The sequence below is a fragment of the Haematobia irritans genome, chromosome 1 (genome assembly GCF_050003625.1).
Source record: "Haematobia irritans isolate KBUSLIRL chromosome 1, ASM5000362v1, whole genome shotgun sequence".
Classification (NCBI taxonomy): Eukaryota; Metazoa; Arthropoda; class Insecta; order Diptera; family Muscidae; genus Haematobia; species Haematobia irritans.
The window spans coordinates 71,296,668-71,318,393 of NC_134397.1; the positions used below are offsets into that span (position 1 = coordinate 71,296,668).

General features: G+C 30.9%; 1 protein-coding gene across 1 annotated transcript in view; it reads left to right on the top strand.

Moving 5' to 3' along the window:
- The first annotated feature begins 10,976 nt into the window (after nucleotides 1-10,976).
- The window catches only part of Rbp (RIMS binding protein), a 270,060-nt gene continuing 259,310 nt past the window's right edge, over nucleotides 10,977-21,726 (top strand). The window contains exon 1 of the mRNA XM_075290727.1: nucleotides 10,977-12,759. The gene's annotated coding sequence lies outside the window, so the exon portion shown is untranslated. The remainder of the gene's footprint in view (nucleotides 12,760-21,726) is intronic.

The following is a 21,726-nucleotide window of genomic DNA, read 5'->3' on the forward strand; positions in this document are numbered from 1 at the left end:
ATGATGGAGGGTACATAAGCTTCGGCCTGGCCGAACTTACGGCCGTATATACTTGTTATATATGCCATTTGGTTTGCGAAATGCTACCCAGACATTTCAAAGATTTATGGATTCGGTTCTGAGGGGCCTTGACTATGTTTATTGTTACATAGACGATATTATTGTCATGTCATCATCAATTGAGGAGCACGAGGCTCATTTGCGAGAAATATTTCAACGTTTACGCCATCATGGACTAACAATAAATGTTAGCAAATGTTCTTTTGGCCAATCAGAAGTACAATTTCTCGGGTATGTCATCAACGCAAACGGTTCGAAACCTCCAACCGATCGTGTAATCGCAATCGAAAACTACGCTAAGCCCGAAACGATTTGCGAACTTCGTAGATTTCTTGGTGTAATAAATTTTTATCGTCGATGCATACCTCATGCTGCTCAATTGCAGGCGCCATTAAACGAATTTCTTAAAGACTCAAGGAGAAATGATAAGAGAAAGGTTCCGTGGACGCCTGAGGCAGAAACTGCATTTTTAGCTTGTAAGGAGAGCCTACGTCATGCAACCATGCTTGCTCACCCGGCATCAGGCTCAGACCTAACTTTAACTACGGATGCATCGGATACAGCAATCGGTGCCGTTATTGAGCAGAAACTTAACGGAGTATGGCAGCCTCTTGGTTTTTTCTCCCGAAAGCTAAGTAAGTCTGAAAGGAATTATAGCACTTATGACAGAGAATTGCTTGCCATTTATGAAGCGATAAAGTATTTTCGGCACATTCTCGAAGCACGGCATTTTGTTATAAGGACCGATCACAAACCTTTGATCTACGCATTTTCTCAACGACCGGAAAAGGCTTCACCTCGACAATTGAGGCACTTAGATTTTATTTCGCAATTTACAACTGAAATTATATATTTGTCTGGACCAGAAAATACGGTGGCAGATGCATTTTCTCGTCTCAATGCAATATCAATGCCTACTTCAGTTTCCCTAATGGAACTTCAATCAGCGCAAGAGACTGACGAAGAATTGGTATCTATTTTGGATGGCGCCAATTCTTTAAAGTTACAAAAAGTACACTTCGATACATCTGCAGTTTATTGCGACATCTCGACTGGAAATGTTCGTATATACGTTCCTGAATCTTTACGACAACAAACTTTCAATTCTATTCATAATCTTTCACATCCCAGTGGGCGTGTTGGTCTTCAACAGATTCGTGAAAGGTATGTTTGGCCTGGGATGAAAAAACAAATTTTGAATTGGTCTCGCAACTGTCTTTCGTGTCAAAGATCTAAAATTACCAGACATAACCGATTTACACCCAACAAGATAGATGTCCCAGATCATCGATTTGACCATGTCCACCTGGATATTGTTGTAATGCCTCTGGTTCAAGGTAACCGATACTGTCTGACAATGATAGATCGTTTTTCTCGTTGGCCAGAGTCAGTGCCTTTGAAGGACATGTCAGCGCAAACTGTAGCAGCGGCATTTTGGACAAATTGGATTTCACGTTTTGGTTGCCCTAAGGTAATAACAACCGATCAAGGGACCCAATTCGAATCTGGATTATTCAAAGCACTTGTTATTTTAACTGGCTCCAAACGAACGAGAACGACAGCCTACCATCCTCAATCGAACGGGATGATAGAAAGATGGCACAGAACGTTTAAAGCCGCATTAATGTGTCATAGTAACACGTCTTGGGTTGAAATACTTCCAACAGTAATGCTTGGATTGAGAACCGCTTTTAAAGAAGACCTACAAGCTTCGCCAGCTGACCTTCTATATGGCGGACATATACGATTACCACACGATTTTTTCAGCCAAATAAATGTTTCTAACGAGCCATCCGAATTTTTAAAGAGACTTCGCGAACATTTCAATTTCTTGCGACCCGTTCCAGTTTCGCATCACAACAAAAGCAAAATGTTCGTATTTAAGAATCTCCAGGATTGTACTCATGTTTTTCTACGCACAGATGCTGTCCGAGAACCTCTTGAACCACCTTATACTGGACCATTCGAAATAGTTCAACGGATTTCGGATCGAATATATACCATCTTGATAAAGGGTAAAAATGTTGACATATCGGTCGACCGTTTGAAACCTGCTTTCATCATCAATAATTCTGAAAAACGAGCAGAATCACATCAAGAACCTCCACCGACACAAGGTGCAATGTCCAAATCTGAAAACATCCAATCATCGGCTCGAAATATAACATCGTCTTCAGTTCGAGATTTACCATCGATTGATAATGAATCACCACAACCATGTCCATCTCGCAAAAATGTTTCGTTCCAAGCACATCCTGACTTGGTTACTAGGGAGGGGGTGGATGTGGCAGCCCCGAACTTGCCGACTTCTGAAAAAGAACGAGATGGCAACCCTTCAGCTGACAGACGAAGAAGAAAACAATTACTAGTTGCTCGCGAGTTGTTCAGCCTTCAACTGTAGCTTTTTTTAATAAAAGAAATTTATTTCATTGTCGCACAAATTTATATTAAATAAACATAGTTTTAAATAGTTGTTAAGTTAATCGGAAGTCTTTTATTTATATAAACAACTATAGGCGTAAGCGAATTTTAGGGGCATATAGCTTTAGATTACTGGCGGACCAAGAAAACGTTAACTTAAGCAGTCTGTTAATGTTTTTGGAACAATCTGGTTGGTTCAACAAAAGAAAATAATAGAGAAGGTTCAGTGGTTACAACTAGAAGTGACCATATGTAATAGGAACTTTTAATTATATGTGGTATCACAATGGACTGAATAGTCTAAGTGAGCCTGAAACTTAATCGGGCTGCCACTTTAACCTAACCTAACCTACACATAAGGGTGATCTTGGCCTCCAAATAAAGATTATCCAGATCTAAATGTGGTGTTCTGTACGTTATTCCACTTGTTGTAAAATTGTCTGACCGGCCAAATGCTTTATAAGTGGTGGTTAAATTGTAAGGGTCGATGTTGAATGTGAACCACACGTAAACGCCAAGTTTTTTTCCGAATTTTATTTGACATTTCTCTATTTCAGACTTACTCAATTTGCACCATGGACGTCGTGAATGGGCAGAATGGTTCCAAGAAATGGCGGCAGTGGATGATCAATTTTCGAAGAAAATCATCTTCGGTGATGAGGCACATTTTCACATCAGTGGATTCGTCAATAAACAGAATTGCCGCATTTCGGCGAATGAGAATCCAAGAGTGATTGTCGAAAAACCAATGCACCCACAAAGAGTGACTGTTTGGTTTATGGGCTGGCGGCATCATCAGGCCGTATTTTTTCCAAAATGAGGCCGGTCAGGCAGTTACTATGAATGGTGTTCGCTATCGTGAGATGATAATGAACTTTTTATGGCCCGAATTGGAAGATATGGATGTGGACGATATGTGGTTTCAGCAGGACGGTGCCACTTGCCACACAGCTAACGAAACAATGGCTCTTTTGCGCAACAAATTCAATGGCCGTGTTATCTCACGTAATGGCGATGTCAATTGGCCGCCAATATCATGTGATTTGACACCGTTGGACTTTTTTCTTTGGGGTTATTTGAAAGAAAAGGTGTACGTCGATAAGCCAGCAACAATTCAAGAGCTAAAGGATGAGATAATTCGGTACATTAACGGCATAGAACCTCCATTATGCCTCAGCGTCATCGAAAATTTCGACCATCGGATGAAGGTGTGCCACCGAGGTCGCGGAGCCCATTTGGCCGATATTTTGTTCCATACATAATTGAGTAATACCAATATATCATAATAAAATAAAATTACAATAATTTCCTAAATAGTTTGTGTTTTATTCAATATCAACATCGGCCCTTGAAATTTTAACCACCCTTTGTGTAGTCAACAAGGTTTCTTTATCCGCACCCAAGCGTTGCCGCAAAAGCCACAATAGGCCCTTGTGTCTACCGCGGGGTTTATCATAAATTGGGCACATGACTTGAAAAGGATGTCGAATGGAACCCCATATTGTTTCGCCATCGACTCTACCATTCAACTTCCTGGGTACTTCTGCTATGCATGTAGTGAATAGTGTAACTGGTAACACTCAGAGAAGGAATGTGATCACCCCAAAAATGTTTCAAGAGCTAAATGTTATTTTTCGACGGTGAACATGTTTGTCGCAACCATGTCATTTTCTAGAAAATTATGTATGTATCTGATGTCGGCAACCATGTAGTTTTTGCCGAGGAAAAAATGTTTTTGCGACAAAAATTTTCCATGTTCATGGACCAAAAATAATATTTGTGGTTTATTCGATCTATGCCCATTCGAAAAATGAAAAAAAGTGCTCAAAATTGAATTTATAGAGGCTCATAAAAAACGAACAGCAACCAATCTAGCAAAATCCAGAAATTACATTTCTCCTCTCATCGAGTACTTTCGGGTGGTATAAGTGATTTTTTGTTTAGAGGCAAAAAGTTGAATATTGCGTCACAGTCTTATCAGAATATATTCGGGTAATTCACTAAACCCAAAGTAAATTACCAAAGTCAACGTATGGTTTTAAGCTTAGATCACAACAACAAACATGATTGAAGAACAAACCAACAATAAACAAGTATATACGGCCGTAAGTTCGGCCAGGCCGAATCTTAAATACCCGTGATGAATCAAATATTAGGGTTTCCTTTGAAATTTCAGGGGGGTTTGAGGACAAATCAAGCAGATCAGTTCAACCAATACACTTCCCGGAGATAAATTTAAAGATTTTACCTATGAAGACTATATCAGATTCTGGATTTGTAAGAACTAGAGGAATCATTAACATCTCTTGTAAGTACACAAGAAAATTATAAAATAACGTCTTGATTTGAAATCTTAAATCTTTAGATTTTCACCCGAGAAGTAAAATCTGGAAATTTTACATTGAGTTTCAAGCAATTTTCATGATCGGTGCGCCTTCTATACCCTCAAGAAGTGAAATTTCAGGCAAATCGGATAAAAACTACGGTTTCTAGAAACCCAAGGAGTTAAATCGGGAAATCGTTCTTATGGGGGCTATACTAAAACACCGATACTCACCGATACTCACCATTTTCGGCGTATCTCTTTATGAACCAAAAATAATTCTAGATTTCGAATTTCATACAAACTGGATAAAAACTACGGTTTATAAAATCCGGAGATCGGTCATTATTGGGGATATACCGAAACATGAACCAATACACGCCTTTTTCGGCACACCTTTTTATTGTCATAAAATACTTCTAGATTTCCAATTTCAGGCAAATTGGATAAAAACTACAGTTTCTATAAGTCCAAGAAGTAAAATCGGGAGATTGGTCTATATGGGGGATATACCAAAACAAGGACCGATACTCACCATTTTTGGCACACCTCTTTATGGTCATAAAACACCTCTAGATTTCAAATTTCAGGCAATTGTATAAAAACTACGATTTCTATAAGCCCAAGACCCCAAATCGAGAGGTCGGTTTATATGGGGACTATATCAAAACCTGGACCGATATAGCCCATCTTCGAACTTGACCTGTCTGCAGACAAAAGACGAGCTTGTGTAAAATTTCAGCATGATTGCTTCATTATTGAAGACTGTAGCGTGATTACAACAGACAGACAGCCAGACAGACGGACATGGTCATATCGTCTTAGAATTTCTCCCTGATCAAGAATATATATACTTTATATAGTCGGAAATCGATATTTCGATGTGTTACAAACGGAATGACAAACTTATTATACCCCCGTCACCATTCTATGGTGGTGGGTATAAAAACAAAAGAAGTGAAAATTGTGGAGACACGCTCAAAATAAACCCATCCAAATGCACTCAAATCGATTATTTGACTTTGGCAAAGGAAAGTGAAATATTTGTACAAAATTTATTTATGCAAAGCCGACGAAAACCTTTTTTCGGTAGGTTGGAGTGTAATTTACTTTGGGTTTCGTGAATTACCCGAATTTATTTTGATAATTGGTCGATATTTTCGCTGCAAGTAGAGGATGCTGATGAGGAATGTAGTAATTCCGACACGGCTGTCCATTCAACAATCTTGCAGTCTATATGGCTTTGCCCAAATAAATTTGACAAATATAATTTTCCTATGTTGGTTTTAAGCTGCGAGCAAACCAACAGAAATAAAATGTTGACAAAATTTTCTATAGAAATAAAATTTTGACAACATTTTTTATAGAAATAAAATTTTGATAAAATATTCTATAGAAATAAAATTTTGATAAAATTTTCTATAGAAATAAAATTTAAAAAAAAAATTTCTATAAAAATAAAATTTTGACAAAATTTTCTATAGAAATAAAATTTTGACAAAATTTTCTATAGAAATAAAATTTTGAAAAAAATTTCCATTGGAATAAAATTTTGATAAAATTTTCTATATAAATAAAATTTTGACAAAATTTTCTATAGAAATAAAATTTTGACAAAATGTTCTATAGAAATAAAATTTTGAAAAAAAAATTCCATAGAAATAACATTTTGACAAAATTTTCTATAGAAATAAAATTTTGACAAAATTTTCTATAGAAAAAAAAAATTTGATATAATTTTCTATAGAAATAAAATTTTGAAAAAACTTTCTATAGAAAAAAAAAAATTGACAATATTTTCTATTGAAATAAAATTAAAAAAAATCCATAGAAATAAAATTTTGACAAAATTTTCTATTGAAATAAAATTTTGAAAAAAAATTTCCATAGAAATAAAATTTTGACAAAATGTTCTATAAATTCAATATCATTAAACATTTTAATTTTCGTGTTGGGTCATACCCTCAAAATCCATTGTGAGTAACTTCTACCTTTTTAAAGTAGTGCACGCAAAAAAAAAAAAACGTTTGGAAAACGTGTACCGAAAACGTGTTTCTTTTGTTAGAGTTTTTTGAATTGCTTCGAAAATTATATACTTTTATCACCAAAAAATTCGTTTGTTACAAAATTTTTATTTTTCGACAAAAAAAGTTATTTTTGAACCAACAACACAGTCCATTTCTTTTATATCAATCACTGTTCTTTTCTGACTTTAGGTTTTTAATAAGACACATTTTACAGTTCATAGTAAAAATTTAATATAGTAGAATGTAATGTTGAACATTTTTTCGGAATCTTCCGACCATATCTGGAATATATGTAAAAAAAAAACTTTGGTCAAAGCAGGGATCGAACCCACGACCCTTGGCATGTAAGTCGGACGTAGCAATCACTGCTCCACGGTGCCCAACTAAATGTATGTTCCTGTTAAATAAAGTTTGTTTAATCGGCTCGTGGGCACCGCAAGCTATGCTATATAAATATAATTTATTTGGATAATTGTCTATTGATGACAATAACAGCAACATAGCTTAGTGGATAGTGTGTTGGCTTACAAATTGTATGGTCCGCGGTTCGATTCTCCGTCCAGGCGAAAGGTAAAAAAAAATTTAAATTTATAAAATCGTATAATTTCTTCTACATTTTTTGTATTACAGAAAAAGGTGCTAAGAACAAAAAAAAAATCGTCAAAGTGAGAAAGATGTGAGGGAAAATGCAATTAGCCAGAAAAAAATTGTTTTGAGTTAGTCTTTATGAAATTGTTTTTACATCCTGGAAAAGAATAAACGTTTATCACAAAAAGTATATACTTTTCTTCAAAATACACTTCCTTTCAGCGAAAAGCAAATGAGAAACGATCTTTGTTTGTCTAAAATTTCGTTTGGGAGGAAAGAATTATTTTTTGCGTGTAGGAACTTTCCCTTGCTGATGCAAACTAAATCGTTAAAATATTTAAAATTCAAGGGATATATATTTATACACCCAAAATATCGTCGCTGATAAGAGAAATCAGTATATGTAATATTTCAAATACTGAAATAAACTTCTAAAATAAAATAAGAAGAAAAGAGAATTTTTTTTTACAAATTCGTAAATCGACTTTTGATAAAGAAAATCGTAAGGTCGAATAATGAACGATATGTAGATCTTTTTATGCTAAAAGTCCATTAAGAAGTCGAGAAGCTGATTTTTGATTCTCCCTTCTTGAGCGCAGAGACTAGACTCATTTTGATAATGGTTGTTGTGTTCTGGTGCCAAGCACATCAGCTATCATATTCCCGGTCGATTTTACAAAATTTTTCATAGAATGGGCTCTTTATGTATTTATTGAGACAAGTACATATTTCTGTAATGTTGTGTTGTATCTATTGCCTATAGATATATTGACTTTAAAACCAATTCAAAAAGATTGGAGATAGTCGTTTATTTCTTCTTAAAGAAAATACTTTATAACAAAGGAACATTTCGTTTGTCTAAAATTTTGTTTTGAGAAGTGTACACGGATAAAAAAGACTGTTTTTCATATGTTTGGCTATAAACATTATATGTTTGGAACACAATTTTTTAAACACAATATTTTTGAGTGCAAGCATATAATGTTCATAAACTAGCATAACATGTTTGGGACATATATGTTAATATGTTAGAACATATTATGTTTGGGACATAAAATGTTTGTAAATATAATATGCTTGGATGCAAACATATAATAATTTAGAAATAGCCTATAAACATATATGTGTTTAGTAGCTTGGAGCGCTATTTAACAGGGAGCGATATTGAATTAAGTTGGTGGTTGTTGCTTGTTATTACACAATTAAAATTTTATTTTTCCTTGGGCAATTGATCAGCTACTTCTTTGATCCTTACAAACTGTGTGGTCCGCTGTTCGAATCCCCGTCCGGCAAAAGGTAAAATTAAAATAAAAAAACATTCAATTGGATAATTTCTTCTACAATGTTTGTATTACAGAAAAAGGTGCTAAGAACTAAAAAATCTCGTGGAAGTGAGAAAGATGTGGGGGAATATACAATTGGGCAGAAACAAAATTTTGCGCATTCGGGTCGAAATCCTATGTTGTTAGCACCTATATTACCTGTTTATTTTCATAATTCATTATGATTGTAAATATATAAATAAATAAATAAAATTTTGAGCACAATATTGTTTGGGAGAATTTTTTTTAAGCATATAATATTTTTGGGTGCAAAATGCTTCCAAACATATTATATGTTCACATAATAACATATTGTTTTTTGGAAGACAACATTATTGAATTTGGATGCAAAAATACAAAATGTTTGGAACTTAGACTACCCAAACATATATTGTTTAGACCAATATGCTTTCAAACATATTATATATTGGAAGAGATCAAACATATAAATGTTTGGGCAATACCCAAAAATGTATATGCTTGAAGCAAAATATGTTTGGGAGTATATGTTACAGAAGCGATTTTTTGTGAGCGTGTAGGAAAAGTTTCAAAGGCTGGGGGAAAATTTAAACAAAAACTTAATTAAATTTAACTAAAACGTAAGTTAATTTTGGCATTAGTTTAACGACGGATTTTTTTTCTGTGTACACATCCATAAAACCACTACAAAATACACAGGTAAAAGCCCGTCGTTAAACTGATGCTAAAATTAAAAAATGTAAAAAAATTATAAAATTTACTATAAATTTTATAATTTTTTTGAATTTTTTATTATTTTGTTATAGTTTAATTTTATAATTTGTGTCAAAATATGTCTAAATAATTTTATGAGGAAAAAAATCTTTGTACAATTTCCAAAAATAGTAATACTATGGTCTACTATAGTTAACATGGTCATAAGTTGACCATTGTAAATGTGCATTCCTTCGTTAAAGTTGTATATCCTGGAAGTTTTTCCTTAATGTAAAGAAAAACATTTTTAAATTGAAGTAATCGTCCTTAAGTTCACTGTTAATCATGCTAATAATGAAAACGCTCGATATATAGATTAAAACTTATTGTGAAGATTTAGCATCTTTGGTTTAAAGTTTTTTGTTTTTTGGAATAAGAAAACATTTCTTACTTTCAAATATATGTTTTAACAGAAATTTGTTTGGACGAATAGCTTTTTTAATATATCGGAAAAAATGAAAATTTGATATACATATGTGATCTGTATCCTAATTTTAATTTTATTGATCCTAGATTTGAAGTTAGATAGGTCTCTAAAAATGTCTTTATTTAACCCTGGATAGTCATCCTTATTTTTTATACACTAACGTCATCCTTCGTCATTTTGACTACGGCTTATTTCAAGACGCCATAATTTACACCGTAAGCAAAAATGAGAGCCAAAACTGAGTTTATTTTCTTATTCAATTTGTTTTTAATTAGTATAAAACAAAAAATCATAAAATTCTTGAATTAGTATTACTCAAATTTATCATTTCCCAATGGACTAAAATGCATTTTAAATCGAAAATGAAATTACGCGTCGTCATTTTGACGAAGGATGACTGTCCAGGGTTAAAAAAAAAGCAGTATCTTTGGCTTGGTATCAATACCAAAGTCCTAAGGAACTTTGGTATTGATACCAAAATCTTTGGACCTAAGTAAACTTTCTTTTGAGTGTAGTAGACCATTGTTTTTTATAAAATTTTAGTTTATTTTTTCTTTTATGAGAAGAACCAAATTCGTTTAGATTTTTTTTAATTTTAATTCTTTGAAATATAAAAAAATACCACATTTTCCCACTGTGTGTGTGTTGACAAATGTTCTTTTTTCACGGTCTATTTTTTTTCCTTTCCTTGTCAAATAAAGAGGCCATGTGCGTTTAGCCCCCAAAGCTGTTTCATATGTTCGCCTTAAGGTAGGCAACACTTTTCGCTGACATTTGAAACAAAACGGATATGAAATATACAACAATGAAAGGGCTTCATTGACACATTACTAAGAAAGAGAGTCACAATGTTCTCTTTTAGATGGAAACAAACTACCGCTATTTCCAAACATTTGGGGTTAACAGTGAACACCAGAGTATTAGATGTAGACAGAGAGAGAAAGAGAGAGAAAGAGAACATACATTAAGAAATCCTGTTAACCTATGTAAGGCATATACAGCAAAAATCGATTGCTGTGTTTGCTAGCAAGTGTAGATGAAAAATACAAGTAGACCGAACCGAACGACCGAAGATGACCCACTTTTCGGGGTTTTTTCGCATTAAACCAAAAGAATTTTTTCTAATTACACACTGAAAAGCCAAGCAAATGTGACAAAGAAGCAAGAAAAAAAGTGTAAAATATTTCATAAAATTCCAAAGCAAGTGTTAAATAAAAGAAATTATTGTATATATACACAACAACATTTAATCGTTCGAAAAAGGGAGTTATACAATTTTGTTGTTTGCCAAAAGGAAAATTGCTTGAAATAAAAGTGAAAAGAAAAAAAATATGTGTGTGTGAATATCATCTATATGAGAAACATAAAGGTCCAAACAATCATTAAATTTTTCCTGGCTATAATATTTGAAGCTTAATACCCTCCGTAATGGGAATATTGGCACACTTGCTTTATTATATTTTCCTATAGTACATGTATGTTGTGTATATAGATAGAGTGGAAGAAAATTTTCAGATTCAAGTATGGAACGGAAACGAGGTGGAGCAAAACCTTCATAGTGTAATAAAAAAAATTCGTACGCTTGGTATACTAAAATAATTTTCTAATTTTCTTTTGGTTGGGAGACAAAAAGAAATAAAATCGAAAACGTGAAAGTAAACCCCATACAAAAATGTAAAAAAGTGTGTAAAAATCTGACGGTTGCCTCGATTGAACAATAAAAAGAAATGAAATCTTGTGGAAACATCTTAAACGTTTGACCAAAAACAAAAAAAAAAAAAACGCCAAAAAATTAATTTCGCTGGAATTGTGTGTATATAAAAAATATGTAAAAACACATACATTAAGTGAAAAAAAAAACCGATAAAAACCTTAATATCAAGTAGTTAGTAGAAAAATAATTGAATAAAACATAAATAAATTGCATTTATAGTATAAAATGTATTCTAACATATTATAATCTTCGTGTAAAATAAATATATATTTGCAAAAAAAAATCTAATACGCGTAAAATGTGGGATCCTATGAGAAAGAAGTCGCCTCAGCCTCAGAAAGTAATGGAAATATAAGCAAGAAATAAAAATTTAGATATATTCTTTTCACAAGCATATCGAAAAAAAGTGTAACAAAATTATATAGAAAAAGTATTACACCAATATTTTCACATACACACACACATACATACATACATACTTACGCTCTCTTGCTCGTTCGTTCACTCTCGCTTGTTCGCTCACACATATATACATATTACACTTGTTCTTGCTCTCACTGTTATCCGCAAAAAAAAATTGAAATCAAAAGAAGAAAAATACCCCACTTAAAACGCAGCCACCTTACACATGGTCTTGCTCATCCATTGACAGCAGCAACAAACATACCAATATCTAACATACAAATACACCGACCTACCCACACACACATACACACCAGCGCGCAATCCAAAGAACAATGCTTGGATGTAGTATGTATGTATTGGACACGCATACTCTACTAGTACTACGGCTAATGTTAATAACAACCTAAAATTGCTGCCTTCTTCCTTCGTTTATCATTCGCTGTTGGCGTTGTCATCACACACATACAAACCATTGAATTGTCATCGCCGTATTCGTCGTCGTCGTCATCATTCATTGTCGTGTGTGTTTCATAAATGTCGTTGACATTTTTCCATCACTATTATTATTGAAAAAAAAAGAAACAAAAACAAAATCATCTACGCCAAAGAAAACATAATTCCACAAATGGTTTGGACTTATAAGAATACAACAACAACCACAACTTTCTAAAGTTCACATAACTTCAGAGGAAACAAAAAACGCTAAAGGATTCATCTAATTGCCTAAAGAAAAAGAACCTGTAAGTAAAACTATTTTTCCCTTATGAATTTCTAATCTCTCTTACCTATGTGTTTATGTGTTGCAATTTCACATGCTCTCTAACAATGGCATTGCTCTCTCTATATTTCTTATCTTTGGCCTTAAATCCATGAGATGAATAAAGAGAGAGAGAGAATTAGATGTTAAAGAGACTCTTTGCATGTGATAATCAAATTGGGGTGTCAGTGTTGCCATTATATATGTTAAATTTGAGAGAAAGGGAAGGGGATTCGAAATAAAGAAACCCATTGAAACTAATGTAAAGGAATTTTATTATTGTTGTCGCAAGTCATTTTTAACCTGGAGGATATGAAGAATTTATAATTAAATTTTGAAAATTTGCTACTATAGCATTACTACTAGAAACACTTAAATATAAAAAATATATAAATAACAATTAAAAAATATATAAATAACAATTAAAAAATATAGATCTATTTACTACCAGTATTGGCTAATATTTGTACTAGCTATCCGGAATATCGTCGCTCTACTGCCCAATGTGTTTCCAATAGTATCTCACTAAACGTTTGTTATTTCGAACCCAACAACTTTGTAATGTAAGCCTAATTAAATTTTGAAACCTCGTGGCTTACTAGAAAAATTATTTTCTCAGATTCTTTCTTATAGGCATTTTTGGTATTTATAGTTCATTGCAGACAATATTAAGTAGTAAAGTGAAAACTATTTTGCTATAACGTATCATACTAGAAGTTTTTTTATTATTAATTAACTTTAAAATATGGAGGAGATGAGGGTTGCACATTTTTGTATTTTTGTTGGGGTTATCCAGTAGTAGAAGAAAACAAACCTGTTGTTTTAAACTATATATTTAGCTTTTGTTCAATTTTCCATAAATGTTCAAATGTTCACCGAACACATCAACACACACACAACCCAATTTCAAAACATATGTACCTGAAATTAATGAAACAAATTTTCCTTAATATTGTGTAAATTTGGTATCCTTATATTTAGGTTCCAAATTTTTTTCACACTACACTAAAAACAGTATTGACCTAATATGAAAGACTAAGCAACCTGCATTTTCGGACATGCAATTTATGGAATGTTATGGACGATCTTTAAATAAGGAAATTTTAGTTGAGATAAAGATAATAATATTTGCTTAATTTTTTTTTTTTTAATTTAGGACACAAATATTTCAAATTTGTGTCTCTTTGTCAAAGTCGTATGTCTTTGGCGTAAGACAAAATTTCCTTAAAGAAACACATTTTTGATTTAAAGAAATACTCATTAAATTAAATGAAATACGGAAAAAGCTCCAAATATGTGCTAGTATTTATTTTAGAGATTTTGTATCTTTGGTTTAAAGTTTTTTTCATTGATTAACAAAAGCCATCTCTTCCAAATATGTATATGTTACGCAAGCAGAAGAAAAGAGCAAGTGACGTTTTTTACCCGGTACTATAACACCAACTCCAATAGTATAGGAATAGGTTTCCTATTCTGTATTTGCAATGTGATTGAATGGCTTTTGATAAAATTAAGTAGAATGATGGTGCGGTTATTTAATCGCTAATCTAAAATAAATGTTTCTCGTTCTACGTTCTAGACATTTTCAACGATGAAGCCTTTCCCAGTTCAAGGTCCACCCATTTGATTTTAAGGGAAATATATTTCCAATAGTATCTCAGTATCTTCAGAATGGGCATCAGAATTAAAATTAAAAGATAATGACTAAATTCAACAGATTCCTAAAGCTTCTTTGACAATACATCTTGAATTAATTATTTAATTATCAATAAAGTGATTGACTGCAGTCATATTGTCTACACTCAAAAGAAAGTTTACTTGGATCCAAAGATTTTGACCTTCCCTTAAGGATTTTCCTGTTGATTCCGAGCCAAAGAAGCGATTTTTTTAAAATAAAGAAATTTTATAGGGACCTATCTGACTTTAAATTTAGGATCAATAAAATTAAAATCTCATTTATCGAATTTTCATTCTCTTTTTTCGATATATTAAAAAAGCTATTCACGTACAAACAAATGTCAGTCGAAAAATTCAAATTACAATTATTACAATAATCCAAAAAAACTTTAAACCAAAAATGCAAAATCCTCAATATAAGTCTAAGCCTATATTTGAAGAGCTTTTGTCTTAAATTTAAAGATTCAATATTTCAATTAATTTAAGATCGATTTCTTTAAATCAAAAGTGGGTTTCTTTACTTTCAGTAAATTTTGCCTTCAAAAGCATACAACTTTAACGGAGGGACTTAAATTTCCAAGACTCGACTATATTATACCCTGCACCACTTTGTAGTTCTAAATTTTCGATACCATATCACATCCGTCAAATGTGTTGGGGGCTATATATAAAGTTTTGTCCCAAATACATACATTTAAATATCGCTCGATCTGGACAGAATTTCATAGACTTCTACAAAATCTATAGACTCAAAATTTAAGTCGGCTAATGCACTAGGGTGGAACACCATGTTAGTAAAAACATATGGGAAACATTTAAATCTGAAGCAATTTTAAGGAAACTTCGCAAAAGTTTATTTATGATTTATCGCTCGATATATATGTATTAGAAGTTTGGGAAAGTTAGAGTCATTTTTACAACTTTTCGACTAAGCAGTGGCGATTTTACAAGGAAAATGTTGGTATTTCGACCATTTTTGTCGAAATCAGAACAACATATATATGGGAGCTATATCTAAATCTGAACCGATTTCAACCAAATTTGGCACGCATAGCTACAATGCTAATTCTACTCCCTGTTCAAAATTTCAACTAAATCGGAGTCAAAAATTGGCCTCTGTGGTTATATGAGTGTAAATCGGGCGAAAGCTATATATGGGAGATATATCTAAATCTGAACCGATTTCAACCAAATTTGGCACGCATAGCTACAATGCTAATTCTACGCCTGTGCAAAATGTCAACTAAATCGGAGCAAAAAATTGGCCTCTGTAGTCATATGAGTGTAAATCGGGCGAAAGCTATATATGGGAACTATATCTAAATCTGAACCGATTTCAATCAAATTTGGCACGCATAGCTACAATGCTAATTCTACTCCCTGTGCAAAATTTCAATCAAATCGGTGTAAAAGATTGGCCACTGTGGTCATATGAGTGTAAATCGGGCAAACGATATATATGAGAGCTATATCTAAATCTGAACCGATTTCAAGTAAATTTGGCACACTTGACTGCACTACTAATTGTACTCCTAGCGCAAAATGTCAACCAAATTGGGATAAAACTCTGGCTTCTGGGACCGTATTTGTCCATATAGGGCGAAAGATATATCTATATCTAAATCTGAACCGATTTCAATAAAATTTGGCACACTTGGCTGTAGTACTCATTGTTCTTCTTGTGCAAAATTTTATTCAAATTAGGGTAAAACTCTGGCTTCTGGGGCCATATAAGTCCATATCGGGCGAAATACATATATGGAAGCTATATCTAAATCTGAACCGCTTGCTTACAAAATCAATATTCTGAGCCTACACACATACTTGTGCCAAATTTGAAGTCGATTGGACTAAAACTGCAACCTAGACTTTGATTACAAAAATGTGTTCACGGACAGACGGACATGGCTTTATCGACTCAACAGCCCACCCTGAGCATTTTTGCCAAAGACACCGTGTGTCTATCTCGTCTCCTTCTTGGTGTTGCAAACATATGCACTAACTTATAATACGCTGTTCGACAGTGTCGCGCAGGGTATAAAAATTGAAACAAATTTTAAAAACTTTATGTTAATAAAAATTCCTTTATTTTAAAGAAATGTGTCCTTAATAGTATGTTAATTGCACATCCAAAAATTAAGGTTACGAAATCTTTAATACCATGTAATTTTTTTATGTCTACCTAAATTTGTCTGATAGAATCATCACACATATTTTATAGCAAATTCCCCGTCCGGCGAGAAATGGAACGTTATACTTTTTTACATGTTTTTTTTTTGAAATAAAATTTTGACAAAATTTTCTGTAGAAATAAAATTTTTCAAAATTTTCTATAGAAATAAAATTTTGACCAAATTTTCTATAGAAATAAAATTTTGACAAAATTTTCTATAGAAATAAAATTTTCTTCAGAAATAAAATTTTGGCAAAATTTTCTATAGAAATAAAATTTTGGCAAAATTTCCTATAGAAAAAAAATGTTGATAAAATTTTTATAGAAATAAAATTTTGACAAAAGTTTCTATAGAAATAACATTTTGACAAAATTTTCTATAGAAATAAAATTTTGACAAATTTTTTTATGGAAATAAAATTTTGACAAAATTTTCTATAGAAATAAAATTTTGACAAAATTTTCTTAAGAAATAAAATTTTGACAACATTTTCTATAGAAATAAAATTTTGACAACATTTTCTATAGAAATAAAATTTTGACAAAATTTTCTATAGAAATAAAATTATGACAAAATTTTCTATAGAAATAAAATTTTGACAAATTTTCTATAGAAATAAAATTTTGACAAAATTTTCTATAGAAATAAAATGTTGACAAAATTTTCTATAGAAAAAAAATTTTTTTTGACAACATTTTCTATAGAAATAAAATTTTGACAAAATTTTCTATAGAAACAAAATTTTCACAAAATTTTCTATAGAAATAAAATTTTGACAAAATTTTCTATAGAAAACTTTTGACAAAATTTTCTATAGAAATAAAATTTTGACACAATTTTCTATAGAAATAAAATTTTGACAAAATTTTCTGTAGAAATAAAATTTTTCAAAATTTTCTATAGAAATAAAATTTTGACCAAATTTTCTATAGAAATAAAATTTTGACAAAATTTTCTATAGAAATAAAATTTTCTTCAGAAATAAAATTTTGGCAAAATTTTCTATAGAAATAAAATTTTGGCAAAATTTCCTATAGAAAAAAAAATTGATAAAATTTTTATAGAAATAAAATTTTGACAAAAGTTTCTATAGAAATAACATTTTGACGAAATTTTCTATAGAAATAAAATTTTGACAAAATTTTTTATGGAAATAAAATTTTGACAAAATTTTCTATAGAAATAAAATTTTGACAAAATTTTCTATAGAAATAAAATTTTGACAAAATTTTCTATAGAAATAAAATTTTGACAAAATTTTCTATAGAAATAAAATTTTGACAAATTTTCTATAGAAATAAAATTTTGACAAAATTTTCTATAGAAATAAAATTTTCTTCAGAAATAACATTTTGGCAAAATTTTCTATAGAAATAAAATTTTGGCAAAATTTCCTATAGAAAAAAAAAATTGATAAAATTTTTATAGAAATAAAATTTTGACAAAAGTTTCTATAGAAATAACATTTTGACGAAATTTTCTATAGAAATAAAATTTTGACAAAATTTTTTATAGAAATAAAATTTTGACAAAATTTTCTATAGAAATAAAATTTTGACAAAATTTTCTATAGAAATAAAATTTTGACAAATTTTCTATAGAAATAAAATTTTGACAAAATTTTCTATAGAAATAAAATTATGACAAAATTTTCTATAGAAATAAAATTTTGACAAATTTTCTATAGAAATAAAATTTTGACAATATTTTCTATAGAAAAAAATTTTTTTTTGACAACATTTTCTATAGAAATAAAATTTTGACAAAATTTTCTATAGAAATAAAATTTTGACAAAATTTTCTATAGAAATAAAATTTTCTATAGAAATAAAATTTTGACAAAATTTTCTTCAGAAATAAAATTTTGACAAAATTTTCTATAGAAAAATTTTGACAAAATTTTCTATAGAAATAAAATTTTGACACAATTTTCTATAGAAATAAAATTTTGACAAAATTTTCTATAGAAATAAAATTTTGAAAAAATTTTCTATAGAAATAAAATTTTGACAAAATTTTCTATAGAAATAAAATTTTGACAAAATTTTCTTCAGAAATAAAATAAAATTTTGACAATCAGAAATAAAATTTTGACAAAATTTTCTATAGAAATAAAATTTTTACAAAATTTTCTATAGAAATAAATTTTTTTGCAAAATTCTCAATAGAAATAAAATTTTGACAAGAAATAAAATTTTTACAAAATTTTCTATAGAAATAAAAGTTTCACAAAATTTTCTATAGAAATAAAATTTTGACAAAATTTTCTATAGAAATAAAATTTTGACAAAATTTTCTATAGAAATAAAATTTTGACAAAATTTTCTATAGAAATAAAATTTTGACAAAATTTTCTATAGAAATAAAATTTTGACAAAATTTCTATGAAATTTTGAAATTATTATATTTCACCATACAATAAAATTTGGAGAATTTAAATTTATTACTAAATCTGGGTAAAAAAAAGGATTTTTATACATCACGTCAAAAGAATTGCCAACATCTTGGGAAGTGAAAAAATAACCCCATCCATAAAAGAACATTTTTGGATATGTAAAGTAATGACTTAGGAATAGGGTTTTCTTTTTCCTGGAATTTTTCCATTCCCGGAAAAGCGGGATTTTTTTCAAATTTCTCGGGATCCCTGAGATCCAGCTAAAAGAAAAAACTTCCTTTAATACGCTATTAATTTTAGAAAAATTAAATTTTAGGAAATTAAAAATAGTCGAAGGAGTATATTCTATTGGGCTATGTCGAAACTAAAGCATCTATTTCATAATGAATTATCCAAACCGAAATATTTTGTAATAAAAAAATTACAATAGTTAGGACAGTTTCAGTAGAGTTTTCATTGATGTTAAAAGATGGGCTTTTATACAATTAAAATTTTTTTTTGGTTTTTGAAAAAGGTAATTCGGTAACACGCTCGGAAAACGAAGTCAGATGTGATGACGATATGAAAATTAGTTTTATAGAATTAAACGTAGTAGATTGTTAATATTACTCAAAAACTATGAAATCGTTAAAAAAATTGATATTATCATAAAGGATGGTATTTACATTTAACATAAATACTTCCTTGCAATAATTATTCAAATATTATGAAATTTTCTGATTACGAAAGTGCTGTCTAATAACACTAGTTTACAATCAAAATGTACACTGGATGAGAGTCGACTTTTCTTATGTATTTTGAATTCGACAAAAATGTTTAAAATTTTTTATTGTACAGTTTTTTTAGTTTTTCGTTGTTGGTACTTAAATGAAAGGTAATAAGATGACGAATAATCGTGTGTAATTAAATTATCACATATCCAGTATTCGTCATCTTATTACCTTTCACTTAAGTATCAACAACGATATAATCGGACATTTCTAACTCGAGATACACCCTCAAAAAATCGCTTCTGTGACATATACCCCAACATTTTGCTTCAAGCATATATATTTTCAGGATTGGTCCAAACAAAATATTGTTTGTATTGTTCAAACATATTATGTTTCACCTTAGGGCATGCACTGGTAGTAAAAAATTTTAATTAAATTTTCTTTGTGTGGATATATTTGTGGGTTACTTCTATTATTTTACTCTCTAGGTCTCTCTTTATAAACACACACATGTTTATAGGCTATTTCCAAATTAATATATGTTTGCATCTAAGCATATTATATTTACAAACATTTTATGTCCCAAACATAATATGTTCTAACATATTATCATATATGTCCCAAACATGTTATGCTAGTTTATTAACATTATATGCTTGCACTTAAAAATATAGTGTTAAAAAAATTGAGTTCCGAACATATAATTTTTACACCCAAACATATGAAAACCCGCCTTTTTCGTCCATGTATAATTTGTTTAGTGAAAAAAGAGGGAAAAACTAAAAATAGCGGGATATCTCAAAAACTGTTTAAAATTAAATTATTTTTTTTTAAACGTTGTTGTTTCTTGATTTCAGCTTAAAATCATGCATTGCCTAAACTACAAGTGTAGCTTAACCAACAGAGGAAAAGAATGTTTGTCAAATTTATTTGGGCAAAGCCCTATAGACTGCAAGATGGTTGGATGGACGCACGTTTCGGAATTACCACATTCCTCATCAGCATCCTCTACTTGCAGCAAAACTATCAACCAATTATCAGAATAAATTCAGGCAGTTCATTAAACCCAACAATGAACCAGACTTGAACCTTCCGAAAAAAGGTTTTACATTGATAGCCGGCTTATGCCGAAATAAATTCGTACAAACATCTCTCTTTTCCTTTGCCACCGTCAAATCATCGATTTGAGTGCAGTTGGCTGGGTTTATTTTGAGCGTGCTTCCTCTTCCTTCCTTCGTTTTGTTTTGTTATTGTTGGTTTAAACATTCTTTCGAATTCAGCAGATCAAAATTCGTAAGAAAAGTTGCCTCTCATCAAGTGTACATGAAAATTTTTTTTTGTAAACTAGTGTAATTAATCGAAATGCGGATTTATTGAGGTATCAATATAATAACTCAGTAGGATAAATTTTCATTTAAAAGTAGTGGGAGACCGTTACAATCTGGGATTAGGTTAGGTTAGGTTGTAGAGGCTGACATCAATTTTGTGTTGAATTGATGTCCACTTAGTATAGGTCCATTGTGATTCCTCGATGTGACCTTTCCATTTTCTTCCTTCCGATGCGGTCCGTCTTGTCCCAGAACTTCCACCTGCCAATTTTTCTTGAAAATAAATCTCAGAACAACCAGACAGAGGCCCTTATGAATGCAAGTATGTTCATTAAGCTGCACTCCCTCAGGTCGGTGAGAGCCTGAAAGAAAAAGGAGCCCAGTATCGTGTTTCTTCTACAGGATAAAGCTGGACACTGGCACAGGAAGTGGTACGAGTCCTCCGTATCTTCCGGGTAAAGGCACCATCTACAAATATCATCGTCTTTAAGTCTACTGTGAAAAAAAATGTCCCGCACCCAAAAATCCTACTTATGAAGAATTTCCACATTTTCTTGCTGGGATGCAATAAAAAAACAATTAAAATACTTTAAATAGAATTGAATTAATTTAATGATTGTTAAAATTAAATAAATCTAAACGAAAACTGAAACTTTTAAGAAG